The following is a 14975-nucleotide window of genomic DNA, read 5'->3' on the forward strand; positions in this document are numbered from 1 at the left end:
AACATTTGAGGCAGTGTGAGATACCCAAGCAGAGGTGTCAAATAGCCAGCTAGATATATTCCAGAGTTCAAAGCTGAAGTCTTAGCTGAAGATAAAGACTGAGGAATTATCAGCTCAGAGACGGCATTTAAGCCTGTAACTATCAAACCTGTACCTTTCTCTGTGGTGCACTCTGTGTGAACTGCTTTGGTGGCTGTAGCCTAAGCAAATCTGTGCAGAATAGTGAAAGGCTTTCTCCCAGACTGTCCAGTATAATTTATTTACATGCACAGAGGAAAGGGAACATTAATTCTCCCGTCCTGAAGGAGACACAACATACATAAATGCCAAGATCGATTAGGAAGCTGGCCAGCAGAAAAAACAATCGCATTGCGTGATGCTGAACATACTTACCACCCTGATTTAAGCATCACATAATGCTCACCCCACAGATGTGCACCATCAATCAATTGTATTTCCATTAAAAAAATGAATAAGTAAACCAAGAAGAACCTGGCCAAATTCGTAAGAAAAATTCTTGAAGGAATGTCTCTTTTCATCAACCTTTGTTGCTGACTTCTGCACCTTGAGAGCTGCAGTTTGTTCAGGTTGGCTTGGAAATGGCTCTGCCGATTCATGGGAGGTGAAGTAGGAAGCAGGAAGGTCTCCTTGTCAGAGAGATGTCCATATGGATTCTCGTGGACCTTTACAGCTCTGTGACTTTGGGCATTGTTCACTTTTCTGCACCTCCTCACCTCTGAACTAAGGAGAATAATGCCTACTCTTGTGAGGCTCAGAGATTAAATATGTTCATAATGCAGCACTCTCCAGCCCACCCTCAGTGAATGTAAATTGTTGCTATCTTTGAGAAGTACGTAAAACTCTTTTTAGCTCAGAGTTTTCATTTGGACTGGAATATGGCAGCATGTTTGCATGACATTAATGTCTGGGGTATATGCTGCACCAACACAGCTGGCAGGGGGACAGGTGGGGCAGAGGGGATGGCTGGAGGGCTCTGTCATTTGGGGGCTGGGGGGTGGAATATTCCCTAAAGGGTCTCCACCATGCCTGCATCTTTCATCCACCCAATTATTTTTCATGGCTATTGAAATTCAAGACCTATCTGTGAACACTAGAAGTAAACATGTGCAGGACGTAATGGGTAAAATTCTCTGCCTTTGTCTCCCGGTGCTTGGGGTGGTAGGGGAAAGCTGCATGCATGAAAACTGTTTTGTTCCCAGAGTAAGTATCTTAAAATTGTTGTAGTTGGAAAAATGGCCATTTGGAGGATTGCAAGTGATTCTGCATTTCAGGGTAGAGGCTGAACCAACTCCCTTCCTTTTGTTCTAGAAGGAAACCTATTTTCTTGGTCATGAGGTTGTTAGGTGAGAGTCTACTCTGTTCTTAGGAAAGACCTGAATGAGGCAAGTTGTCCAAAGGCAGGTGTTTCAGACAGCAAGTGTCGACGTGTGGTCAGAGCTAGGTATCTGCAGCGGTCAGGAGGATATTGAGCATTCCCACCCCCTCTGGCTGGGCAGAGACTTGGACAGGACGGAGGCAAGAGACTTACATGGGAGAACCTGGCGTTTTTTCCAATTTCAAGAGACTCTGGGAACAGAACAGAATGATAGCCAGTAGGAGATTCCTGGGGCAGGTGTGACTCATGGATTCTGATAGTGATACCTGATTTTGACTTATGTTTTCCTTTTCACCAGTTCTTCTAGAATACAACACAGCCACCATCAACAGTAGTAATAAAGGCTATTCTAAGCACTTTACATAAAGGAGCATGTTTACCCTCAAAGCTCCAAGGGGAATTTATTATGCCCACTTTACAGATGAGAAACTGAGACACAGAGAGGTTAAGTAACTTGCTCAAGATCACACTGATGACATGTGTCTTTCCTGCATTATAATCCCCATATACGTTAGAGCTGAGCCATTGTTAAACTTTTATTGAACACTTTAGTCCATTGCTAGCTAAGTTTTGGGAAAATGAGGCAAGAACTATGCCCATGCTTTATGTAAATAGTGAAAAGCGAAGAGCAGAATTTGAAGATACACAAGATCTGACCAACAGAGGCACCCAGGGCAAATGTCTGAGCAAGAGACGACCAGTGGCAGCTGGGCAGCTGATGGGAACAGGTAGGCATTTAGAGGAGTCTCAGGAACAGTCAGAGAGGGAACCTACTAGGAAGCAAGGGCTTCCTGCTGAGGGGTCTGGCTGGAATTGTGTTGAGAATTAAAGGAAAGGTGACTTGTGAAGGCTGGAGGATATTCATGGGTGTTCAGGTTACATTTAGATTGGAGATATTTCATTGAATACAACTTGTTATAGACTGAATTGCATTCCCTCAAATTCATACATTGAAGCTGTAACCCTCAATGTGACCTCATGTAGAGACAGAGCATTTTAAAAGATAATTATGGTTAAAGGAGTTCATATGGGTGACTGTATTTGGAGATACTGCTGTAAAAGAAATAATTAAGTTGAAGTTAGGACTGTTGGGTGGAGTCCTAATCCAATAGGACTAGTGTCCTTACAAGAAGAAAAAGAGACACCAGGGATAGGTTGGCACAGAGAAAAGGCCATCTTAGGACACAGCGAGAAAGAGGCCATTTGCAAGGCAGGGAGAGAGGCCTCTGGAGAAATAACAAACCTGCAATGACACCTTGATCTTGGACTTCCAGCCTCCAGAACTGTGAGAAATAAATCTCTGTTGTTTAAACCACCCAGTCAGTGGTATTCTGTTATGGCAACCTAAGCAGACTAAGATATCGCCTCAGACAGTAATATTTTAGAGGTGACTTCCAAATTTGGGGGAGCCTCATCTTTTCCCCTACTTTTAGAACTACACTTCAGAATACCTGATAGAAATCCTCACTTACTCATTCAGCTGACCCTTAAAATTCAATCATCCCAAAGCAAGCCCTCTGTCCCGCTCTCAACTACCACCCAAAGCAAAGCCCCACCCTGACCATCCAGTCATGGTTAGGTTATCGTCACTCCTTCAGGGACCTCCTCATCTGTGCCTCCTTCCCTCTGTCACCAAGTCTTCTTGGTCCCCCCCACCCTGTTGTGTCTCTTGAAGTCATTCCCTCTTTTCTATTCCTGCAGTCTACCTATGTAGGTTACCTCCTCACCTGTCATAGCTCCTTGCCACCAAGGAGCTATGACTTTTGCCTCTACCCTGTTGTGTCTCTTGAAGTCATTCCCTCTTTTCTATTCCTGCAGTCTACCTGTGTAGGTTACCTCCTCACCTGTCATAGCTCCTTGCCACCAAGGAGCTATGACTTTTGCCTCTCAGTTCACTCCACTCATAATCTACAGGATGACGCTGTGACTAAGGGTCTCATGGCCACTGTTAGTGTGTGGTAGCATGTGGGGTGGCCTCAGAGCAATGAGACTGGACCTGCTGCTTACAGCAAGCCCTGGCAGAGGACGGTAGTTCAGCTCCCAGCCTGGAAGATTCCCGGCACAGTGTCAGTGTCAATCACTGGTTACTGAATGCACAAATTAGCTCCAAGTCCTGCCCAGCTCCCTGCCCCCAGTCATGCCCGTTCATGATAAATGACCACATCAAGCAGTAAGATACGATGAGGGAGAGAGATGTCTATACCAATCGTGTCAGGGTGTTAAGAAGCAGGAGATAGCACAGGAGATTACTCTGGATTCCAGGTGGAATTCATTCCCAGAATGAGGGGGGACATCAGGAAGACCCCAGCCTGGGGTGTGGTCGATGATCAAGAGGTTCACCATGTCCTAGAGAGGACGCGGGCTTCTCATTTCTGCTTCACAACTGCCCAGAGAAGCAGATACAATTATACCCATTTGTACAGATGAAAAACCTGAGGCCCAGCAAGGTGGTCAGGTGGCAAAACCCCCTGATGTTTCTTTCCAAGTGGGTAGGGTAGAGTAACATCCTGGGTCTCTCTCCACCTCCTAGGATTGGGTCTGCATGTCTTGATTTCTCTCTGTGCAATTGGTCTGCCCACAGACAGCACACCAGCTATCCCCCTCTATGCCAGAAATATAGATGCTGGTCCTGACCTGGGGGGTGGGGGAAGTCACGGTGCAGTGTCATCTGTAACTGCATGCAGGGGTCTGTTTTGTTTTAGAGACTGGAATAAGAAACCATTGCTGCATGTGCTCACACACATACCCCTAGCCTTCAAATTATCCTTTTTCAGTAATAAAAGTGGTATTTTGAGTTCTGTCCTCCTGACTCCAGTATCTATTTACTAACTAGCTCCAAATTGGGAGCAGGGTGCATTACTAAGAGATCTGTCTAATACCAATCGGGGTCTAACTACAGGTCTGACTCCAGTCCCCGTCTCTTTCCACGACACTCCTCTCCAGACCCCCCAGCAGCAGGGCTAGGAATTGGACAGCCCCTGATGCCTCACCTGTAGGATCATGCTCAAAAGTCCCAGGGGTGCTGGTGCCAGGTTGAGACACCAGGAAGGAGATATTTCTCTCTTCTAGAATTCAGCTTTAGCTGCCTTTGCAGGGGTCAGCATGCACTATGAGTCCAGGGGCCACTGGCAGCCAGTGAGCCTGACTGCAACCAAATAGCTCTGTCTGCCATGTGAGTTATGCAGCAGCCAAAGACCAGACTGACCCCATGACTTGGGGACTGTTCAGGTCATGTTAATAACTGCGCTGTGCTGGGTGCAGGGATGCAGAGACCTTGCTCTTGTGGAAACTATACCTTAAGGGAGAAGCTTATACTTCTATATAATGTGGTAACTGGTAAGTGGGTACATGCACAGCATATCACCTATAGAGAGAAGGAACTTGAAGCTCAGACTGGAGGTCAGGAAAGCCCCCTGAGGAGAGGACACCTGAGCTGAATCATGAAGAATTGATAGGGACTTGCCAGTTGGAGAAAGGTGAAATGAGCATTTGATGCCAAGTAGACACCTGAGCAAAGGCACAGGACACAGACCAGCTTGGTGTTTACAGGGACCTGCAACCAGGTGACTGTGGTGACCACACAATGAGGAGGGTACCATGGTAGGAGGTCACACAGGGGGCACAGCTGCAGCAGCAGCACGTGGTAAACCATGTATCGCACAAGGAACTTGCACTATTGCACAGTGATGGACCCCCTGAGAGAGTTGTCAGACTTGCTGTTCAATACCACATCTGTTGTGTGGACAAAGGATTGCAAAGGAGGAGGGAGCATGAGAGTCTGGGGGCTCCTGCAAAAGTCCAGATGAGAGGACATGAAGACCAAGCCGGGGGGCAGGGGTGGGAGGGCAGGCTGGAGAGGAGGGCCTGGGTCAAGAATCATTTCACAGGTTGGACCAATTGGAGTTGCTGACTTGGGGGATGGCTGGGGGTGCTCCATGGGGTGGGGGTGGTACCTTTACTTAACTGATACTGGAGTGTAGGGTGAGCAGGAGGGCCCCAGAGAAGACACTCTAAGGGGGAGGGAAGAAGGGTATCAACAGAGTAGTGTCATAGGATTCACAAAAACAGAGTTCAAGAAGAGAAACTCAGGATAACAGGAGACAGGAATGTCCAGTGGTTTTGGAAATCACTGGTGCCCTTTCTCAAAGAAAATGCAGCAACATGTTGGGGGTGGAAGCCGGATTGCAGAGGGCTGAGGAGAAAAGACACAAGGAAACAGAGAGAGTGAGAGTAGAACATAGCATACTCTTTCAAGAAACTTGACTGAGAAGGAAAATGGAGAGATGGGGCTAGAGCTGGAGGGAGACAAGAGGTCAACCCATATCTTTTTAGGGTAACAGATACTTGTGCATATTTAGAGGCTGAAAAGAAAGAGATAGTGAAATGGGGGTGGGTGTGTTAAAAATATAAGAGAAAGGGATAATTACAAGGTTCTCTGGTTGGAGGAAGTGGGATTAGGAGTGTGGGGGTGGTGTGGTCCTTGGGCAGGAGGCGGTGTGCCTCACCTGGTGTGTCTCACCTGGTGCGCCTGGGGATGGAGGGCAGGAGGCACACAGGTGACCGGTGTGCTGATGTGTTTTCCGAAAGAGAATGTAATTCACACCTGATGACTTTAGTTTTCTTGATAAAATAGGACAAGTCTTTGGCCAAGGATACTGTGAAATTTAGGTAGGGAATTTAAAGAGAAAAATTAAGTTTTGCAAGAGTTGCCAAGTAGTAAGGGGTAAGAGGCTGACAAACAACAAGCAAAAAATTTTTGAAAGGTGTTGATGGCACAATTGAAGTAGGAGATGGGAATTTGTAGTAGATCCAATATATTCTGTTATGTCATTTTCTCCGGGGACACTCACGGCATAGTGATAGGTTGTCAGACTGATCCAGAGGTTTTGCTAGGCTGGGCAGGGGCAGGGGAAGTTCAGGGGCTTCAAGGCTTGAGGATGTTTGTGAGAAACAACACAATAGTGAGATCAAGCCTGTAGCCCAAGTTGGGTGCAGAAGTCAGACAAGGCAGGGGCTGCTAGGCTGGGAAGGGAAGGGATTGAAAGTACGTAGCAGGTGCATGCAAGAGCAGGCTCTGGAGGGGCGAAGCTGAGACCGTGTGAGATTATGGCCAGAAGTGAGGATAGCAGAGCTTAAGACTTCAGAGGTGAAACCATCGAGGGTGTTGACAATGTCTGGGTGTGGAGATGCAACTGGGCAGCAGCAGGAAAAGAAAGAAGAGTCCTCTGGAGATAACAGTATCAAGACCCTGAAGATGTAGCTGTGTCCACTGCAGTGACCCAGGAATTGGTGGCAGGAGAAGAAAGTCCTCTGGGAAGGTGGAGAGTGACAAGGATGTCAACAGGGGGTAGTGAGGTGCCACCCAGGAGACACCTTAGCTGTGAGAAATGGGAGAGCTAGCGGAACAGCCCTCTAGTTAGGTTTTGGAGCTTAAACATGGGTTCGATTCCTAGTTCTGCACTTAGGAGTTGTGAGATTTGGGCCAAGTTGCCTTGCCTTGCAGTCCTTAGTTTCCTCGTCCACCAAGTCAGGATAGTAATACATGCTCTTAGAGTTCCTGAGAGGATGAGACCTGATGTGTAGTGAATTTTTCCTATTTCTTTCTCAACAGTATTCTAGTAATTAAAATTAAAACTGTATTATAAAGCCTTATAGTTGATCAGAAAACACAACAACTTTTAAAATTGCTGACAAAAATCTTGAGGCCAGATATTCTAAACACAAAGCATAAAGACTTAAAGAGAAAGATTGTGAGATCACTCCCACAAATTCTAGCATTTGGAAATTCTTCTGGGATCAAAAGATTTCATGTGAAAGAGTCCAGTCATACATAGCTTTAACTGACAGTAAAAATATGTTCTAAAATCAGTCAGTGCATGACAATTCAGCACATGTGTCTCAGTTTAAGCCAATGCTTTAATTTGTTTTTCATTGTAACTTAAGCCATACATTTATTTCAGCCAAAGGAGATGTTACAGGATTTTATTTTGTCATAATAGATTATGCAAGAGTACCTGACAGACAAATTCAGATCTTTATTAAATTCTCCTTAATAGTCAGTACATGCCGCATGAGATAGTCTCTTTCCCTCTAGACATCCATAAAAAGCCATGAAAAGGAATGCGATACTGATACGCACCACATGAATGAATCTCAAAAGCAGTATATTGAGCAAAAGAGCTACACACAAAAGAGTAAAAACAGCATAATTGCATTTATATGAAATTCTAGAAAAGACAAAACTAATCTACAGTGACAGAAAACACTGGTTGTCTATGGGCTGGGGAGTGATCACAAAGGGGCAAACAGAACATTCTGGATGATGGAAATGATTTATATCTTGATAGGAGTGTGGGTGACCTGTATATGTACATTTGTCAAAACTCATCAAGCTGTACATTTTAAATGGGCGCATTTTATTTTAAATAATTTATACCTCAACAAAAATGATTCAAAAATAACAATTTTAAAACTCTAATATAAATCAGGTTAATCTGACCAGTTCTCTACATGCCAGGACCTCTGCGAGTCAGTGTAAGGACGTGAGCAGTGTGCCTAGTTAGTTGATGGGATGGAGAGGGCTTACAGTGAATTCAGAGGTACAATGTTTGTTTTAAGCAGCAGTAACAACAACAACATAGATTTGTTCCCAAGGCTGGAGCTCTCTCTCTTCCTTTTAGACAGAAGAGATGGAGGAAACACACAGCCTGGAGTGCATGAGGGCTTTCTCCCGACGAGTCCACGTTCATGGTCTTTCCTGATCCATGGCAAGCCCGGGCCAAATGGAAGCCTTCTGTGAGTGCGTTGGGAGCAAAACTGCATGAAGGTCCCACAAATTTAGGAGACTGGAACAAATCCTGACATTCTAGAATCCATTAAGGACACATAAGAGTGGTTACACTGAGCAGTAATTGATAACAGCAGAAAATTAGAAAGCTAAACCATAACTTTTCTTCAATGGGTATTTTGTAAAATCTTTCTATACATGGATCATCTGGCTAAAATTAATAATTAGAAACCTTATCAAACTTTTTACTTAGTAGTTTTAATTAATTTAAAAAAATCACATCTCATTGGTGGAAGAATGGTCTAGACCTGTGTCTAGAAGGAAGTTCATCTGTTTGGACCAGGAAGCTTTTTCCCAGGGACTACCAGGAGTTGCTAACCCACTTGTGGATCTCAGAGTAGACAGGATTTGGAATGCTAACCTGGCAAGGCTTGATCAAGAAAACAGAATCATCAGACAAACGATCTGGCATTTTAAAAGATGCTGTGTTCTGTGTTCCCCAATGTGTCCCATTTGTCTTTTATTAGTTTTGTCTCCTATATTAGGGGCAAGGGTCCTAGTGTGTGTCTCCCAGAATACCTATCATACTCAAATTTGGCCCCTGGCACCATAATGCTCTTTTTTTAGTAATTCTGATATTCATGGTCTCAATTCAGACCTAAGTTTTAAAGCTTGTCCCCACTTACCTGCTCCATCCTTTGCTATGATGGTTTCCACCATCCTGGGTACATGCTTCTCCTTGGCTAGTCCAGCCCTGGGACTCCATGTTTCTTCACAATCCCCCAAGGAACACTCACTTTCCTTCTGCTTCCCCACCTCCAGCAAGGGGGCCTGAGGCCACACGCCTTTTCTTTGATTCCCCGTAAAACCCCTGCTAAGCATCTTCCATTCTCCAAAGAGATTTTGCATAAACAGGGAAGGTTATTCATGACCTGATACAGATGTATCTAGGTGGCTGCAAACGTCAGAAGGGGTCCCATAATTCAAACATACAGACTTAATACAAAAAGTAATGCCACTTGAGTGTAACAAGTGCCTGTGACCTCATTTATATCTGGCATCCAGACCCAAGTGGATTTTGTGATTATTTATACTTTAAGAATTCCCATTGTGAACTGAAACACACAGGGCAATTACATTCCCGCTCTCCACAGATCACAGGAGATTTGGGCTTGGAATATCCCTCAAGTCTCCACACAAGGCAGAGATGCTGGACCTGGGTTTTTGTTTGTTTGTTTGTTTGTTTTGTTTTGTTTTTCAAAAATGCAACCTTCTTTTCCCTAATGGAATTTATTCAGAAAATTGATTCTGATTCTCAATTCTATACTGGTGGTCTTACATTACAAAGCGCACGTAATCATTTCCTTTTTCCAAGATTCTTATTTCCACCAACTCTAATGCTCAAAATGAAAAGGTATTAAAAAGCAGCAATACATGCAATTAGGCATGAGATACCCCAGATTTGAGGAGCAGATAGGCATTCTGAGAGAAGTCATCTTCTCTCTTGGAAAAAATATTAAGTTTTTTATTTTTAAATAAAAATAAGAGACCATCAAATATCCTTCCTACTCTATTAAGAATGACATAAAATACAATCCTGAACTAGCTTCCATTCCTAAACAGAAGGAGCAATATAGAATTTTCTGACTTTCAAACACAATTTGGACGTAAGAATAAAGTAGGAAAATCTCAAGAGGACTGTTTCATTATAATGTTTGGCAATGGGCAAATGTTTACAAAGAGAAATGTGTAGAAGAAATTAATCGTAAGGGCAGAGATATATGCCAAATAATTTAAAACCATAATATTTGGTAATTATTTAATAGAAAATTTAAAATGAAATGTCACATTATTTTATGATTATCTTGGTTAGCAGACATAAAACAAGAGTCCTAAAGCAGCAATTAAAACCTAGCAGTTCCTCTGGGTGAGGACATCTAAGGAATCTTGTGTGGGGTTTTTTGTGGCCAATTTGGTTATTTTCATTAGTTCACTTTATATGCAATTCACCACAAACTGAACAGATGGAAAAACTGCAGAGCTCTTTACTGGAGCAGAAGAGAAAAAATGTTTCTCTCAATGTGAGACGGCAAAAGCATGTGATCATTCTGAAGGAAAAATGATTTTCAGGTCTTTTCTGTTATATCGCCTATGAAGGAAGCATTAGTATGAAGAATCTAAACAAATGCAGAGCCAGACAATTTACAATGATTTCAAAGATGTTTTCTGTCTGTATTCAAATAAGGGTGTGTCTTGGGTTCCACAAATTCACATTTTGGGTTACCAAAATAATTTCCATACTTGCACAGAGCCTTGTTTCATCTAATCCAGGGCTTGGTGTCTGACAAAGACTACAAGTTACACCTTGTAGAAAGACATGGTTGTCATCTCTCAAATGTTAGAATTATAAACCAAAAGTACCCATTTTCCTTGATAACCCAGCATGCCCCTGACATTCTCTATACACCTGTCCTTTCAGCCACCACATCTATATCATAAAAGAGAACTGGAGTCCATGAACTTAGTTCTGAACCATTTTACTTAATCCAAACCATTTCAACCTTCTCTCATCCTCTAGCCTTGGTTAAATTTTTGGCACCACACTCTCCCAAGTGAGCCACAGGCCGGCCCCCAAACTTGGTTAAATTTTCTATTTCCATTCTGACTTTATCCTTCTTTGACCCTCTACAAAATTTTCCTAACCCATGTCGTGCTTCCTTTCAACATATTTGGGATCTCTGTCTTAGCTGCCCTTCCTCAAGAAACCCCTTCCAAGCTGTCCCTGCTTTAGACCCTCCAGTCCCAGGTGTATTATTGCTCTTTCTGGTAGAAATCACTCCACACTAATTGTGAAAATGTATTTATATTCTCATTCTGATCTTTGCTGGAGGTAATGAGTACAATTTATTCATTGTAGAATTTCAAGCGTGTGGGAAATTTTATAGAAGAGAACAATCTTCCTGTTTTTCCAATACCCTTCTTAGTGATGTTTACTATTTGGCTGCTTTTTCTGGTTCCAGAAAAAACAATGGGTTGATCATTTTATAGATGATTCTAAACCCTCTTCTAGGCTGTGGCAATTATTTTAGCATTGGTCACTTATGAGACAGCTTCATTCCCCCTGCATGTGTTCATTTGCTTTTAACCCATGCGAACTCAACACTACTCTCTGGCCATTCTGCGAGTTCCTGGTGATCTTCTGGTTCATTAACATCTGATCAACATTTGACTATATATACAAGATTGGTACCATCTGCACACTTTAAAAATTCATAGAGCCATGCCCATAGCACTCCCACAAACATGGTGAACGTTGCTAAAACTCAGCAGACTTTCTGTAAGAAGCATGGCAAGCACCAACCCCACAAAGTGACACAGTACAAGAGGGCAAGGATTCTCTGTATGCCCAGGGAAAGCGGCATTATGACAGGAAGCAGAGTGGCTATGGTGGGCAGACTAAGCCGATTTTCCAGAAAAAAGGCTAAAACTAAGGAGAAGATTGTGCTGAGGCTTGAGTGTGTAGAACCTAACTGCAGAGCTAAAAGAATGCTGACTGTTAAGAGATGTAAGCATTTTGAACTGGAAGGAGGTAAGGAGAGAAAGGGCCAAGTGATCCAGTTCTAAGCTGCATCATTTGTTTTATTGCGAAGACAATAAAACTTGAGGTTATGTTAAAAAATAAAAATAAAAACTCATAAAGCATTTTCTCTTTTATATGAAAAAGTCTTAAGTTGTTCCAATTTCATCTCAATTTTTAAAATCTAGCCCCTGTGCATGGGAAAAGATTCCAGTCATTGGGTCAACCAGTCACTCAACTAGAGTTTATTGAGAATGTGTGTTAACCTACGGGAGGTGTGGAGAGGGGAGAATACTTATGTCTGACCAGCTTGTGGGACCCAGAACTTTGAGTCAGTTGTTGGCTTATAGGGTGCCCCTGAGTGCCTGCCCAGGTATACAAATGACACTGACAGCTCAGCAGTTCTCTATGAAGCACAGTGTTCCTATAAAATTAAAGATGCATAATTTGGCCAATAAGTGCACAATTTCATTCCGCCCCTTCCTAAGGCTTAGCTTCCCCTCTCCTCTTCATAAGTCTACTAGATCCTGTTTGTCCACCACTTACCCATTTCAAAAGACAATTTGGAGCTAGAATCTCCCTCTAACTTTTTCTCCAAGGGTAATTCTAAAGAAGAGCACATTCTTTCATTAAAAAAATAAAAATTAAAAAATTAACAATTAACAACATAATTGTCAAGAGTCGGTACTGAGTAGCTTCTGGTCTTTGAACAGCCTTTTATTACTGTGTTTGGATCCCCCTCCAAAAAGCTCTCCCTTTTCTTGGGAAGCCAGTCTCATTTCTGGTTATTCCTGACCTGGAACATGTTCAGAAGTTCTTGTCACTGTGAACAACACAGCATGGTCCCCAGCCTCCCCGGAGCCCCCGAACTGCCTAGAAAGCCCTCCGTGTTTTCTTAGAGGACAGTCCACTATCTAATCCTCTCCTTTACAGAGAAGGAAGGCAAACTGTGGTGAGGTCAAGAGTGGGTTCCAGAGTTGCCTGGTGTGAATTCAGGCTCCATGTGACTTTGGGCAAACTACTTAACCTATTTCCATGTTTCCCATCCCTCGGCTTTAAAATGCGATCATAGAATTGCCCTTCCTAAGGCTGTTCAGAGGATAAAGTGAGTTCATACAGACAAAATGCTTAGAATAATGAAGTACATAGCAAATGCTAATAATTGTTAGTAGTAGGATTTAGCACAAAATAGAACCTACGTCAATCAGAAAAGCCCCTTAACTCCTGACACCAAGCTTGCAAACTAACTTGCATTCACTTATATCCTTTCCTCCATCCTCCCATGACCAAAGGAGAGGTTCTCCTGGGTTGTCTAAGGCTGGTTCCCCCGGCCACGGTGCTTCAGATACATCCCCTGACCCTGCCTTCTCAGGGACCTCCTGCCAAGTTACCCCCACTTCCTTCTCTCCTTAAGTCTTCTCTCAAGTCCCAGCCCCTCCTCACTATAATTTCTCTCATCAGCATTAAACAGACTCATGACTTCCTCATTACAGATAACAATCATCGCTCCTAACTGTCACCCACTTTAATGAGCACTTCATCTCTCGCCACCTCTGCAAGGGTGAAAGGCTTGAAAGCTTGATCTGCCCTTGGCCCTGGCCGCCCGCCTCTCCTCACCCCTGCAGTCTGTCCCATGGGCTTCTCCCTCCCCTCTTTCTCTCATCAGCATTAAACAGACTCATGACTTCCTCATTACAGATAACAATCATCGCTCTTAACTGTTACCCGCTTTAATGAGCACTTCATCTCTCGCCACCTCTGCAAGGGTGAAAGGCTTGAAAGCTTGATCTGCCCTCGGCCCTGGCCGCCCGCCTCTCCTCACCCCTGCAGTCTGTCCCATGGGCTTCTCCCTCCCCTCCAACCGCGCTCACCGATGTCCCTTTCTTCTCGTTAATGCCGCTGGACTCTTCTCGGTCCTTACGTAACTGGCATCCTTGGCAGCATGTGACACTGGGAACGCTCCCACCTCACACCGTCTCCTCCCTCGGCGGCTCACACCCCACACTTCCTTCACGTTCCTTCTGATTCCCAGGTCATTTTTCTCAGTTCAAACCACAGGTGCATTTCCTCTGCCTTTCACTGGTGTTCGCTGGGCTTCTGTCCTAGTTTCTCTTCCTGTTCTCCCAACATTTTCTTTGTAGTTTCAGTGCTTTGGGTGTTTTGTTTCAGAAATTTGGGGGGCCCTGATGTCACAAAGATATTCTAAATTATCCCATAAAGCTTTGTGGCTTTACCATTCACATTTAAATCTTAATTTAACTGGAACTTCTGGTTTTGGTATGAAAAGGAAATGATAAATTTTACTTTTCTCCATATGGATATCCAGTTGCCATGATATAACCCACTGAGGTAACTGGCCAGCCCTTGTGGTATTTTCTTCTTTGTTTTAGCACCATTTAATAAAGACCATCTTTTACCCACTATTCTGTTGTGCCACCTTTTCCATAAATACCATACATATGAGTATAAATATACGTGTGTGTCAGTGTTCCTGGGCTGTGTTCTGTTACATGGTCTATTTCACTATATTTTTCCAATACCAAGTTTTATGACAGGTCTTTATAAACAAGAGAACAATTTTATCCACACTTTTTCTTCTTCATAAATTTTGCTGGGATTTTTTTTTATTGAGATTGGAATTGCATTGAATATATATATCAATTTGAGGAGAACTAACATCTTTACGATAATGACAATCCATGAATGTGGTATACCCCTCTATTTATTTAGGTTTAATTTATCTTTTTTTTTTTTTTTTTTTTTTTTTTTTTTTTTTTTTTTTTTTTTTTTTTTTTTTAAAAGACTTTTTTTTTTTTTTGTCTTTTTCCGTGTCCGGCAACGGATCGCAACCCTCAGTGTTGCCCCCGTACCGGACCGGGGACCGGCAACGGGATTGCAACCCTCGGTGTTGCTCCCACGCCTCGCTCAGCCAGTGAGCGGGAACCGGTCTGTACGTGGGATCCGAACCCTCGGGTGGGAGCGCCGCCGCGCTTCCCAAGTGGCGCACTATCCAGTGCGCCACCGGGCCGGCCCAGGTTTAATTTATCTTAATGATTATTTATGAACAAAGAAGTCTTGTACATCTTTGTCAGATTTATTACTAAGCATTTCATGTCTTTTATACAATTTAAATAGAATCTTTTAAATTACATTTTCCAACTGTTTATTGTTGGTATACAGAAATGAAATTGGTTTCTCAGGTCCAGCTCATGCTA

At 43.3% G+C, this 14975-nt stretch overlaps 1 pseudogene; it reads left to right on the top strand.

The window, feature by feature from the left end:
• The first annotated feature begins 11486 nt into the window (after window positions 1-11486).
• Window positions 11487-11807, top strand: LOC103601370 (annotated as a pseudogene).
• Window positions 11808-14975: the final 3168 nt, after the last annotated feature.

The sequence above is a fragment of the Galeopterus variegatus genome, unplaced genomic scaffold, assembly GCF_000696425.1.
Source record: "Galeopterus variegatus unplaced genomic scaffold, G_variegatus-3.0.2 Scaffold3705, whole genome shotgun sequence".
NCBI lineage: Eukaryota > Metazoa > Chordata > Mammalia > Dermoptera > Cynocephalidae > Galeopterus > Galeopterus variegatus.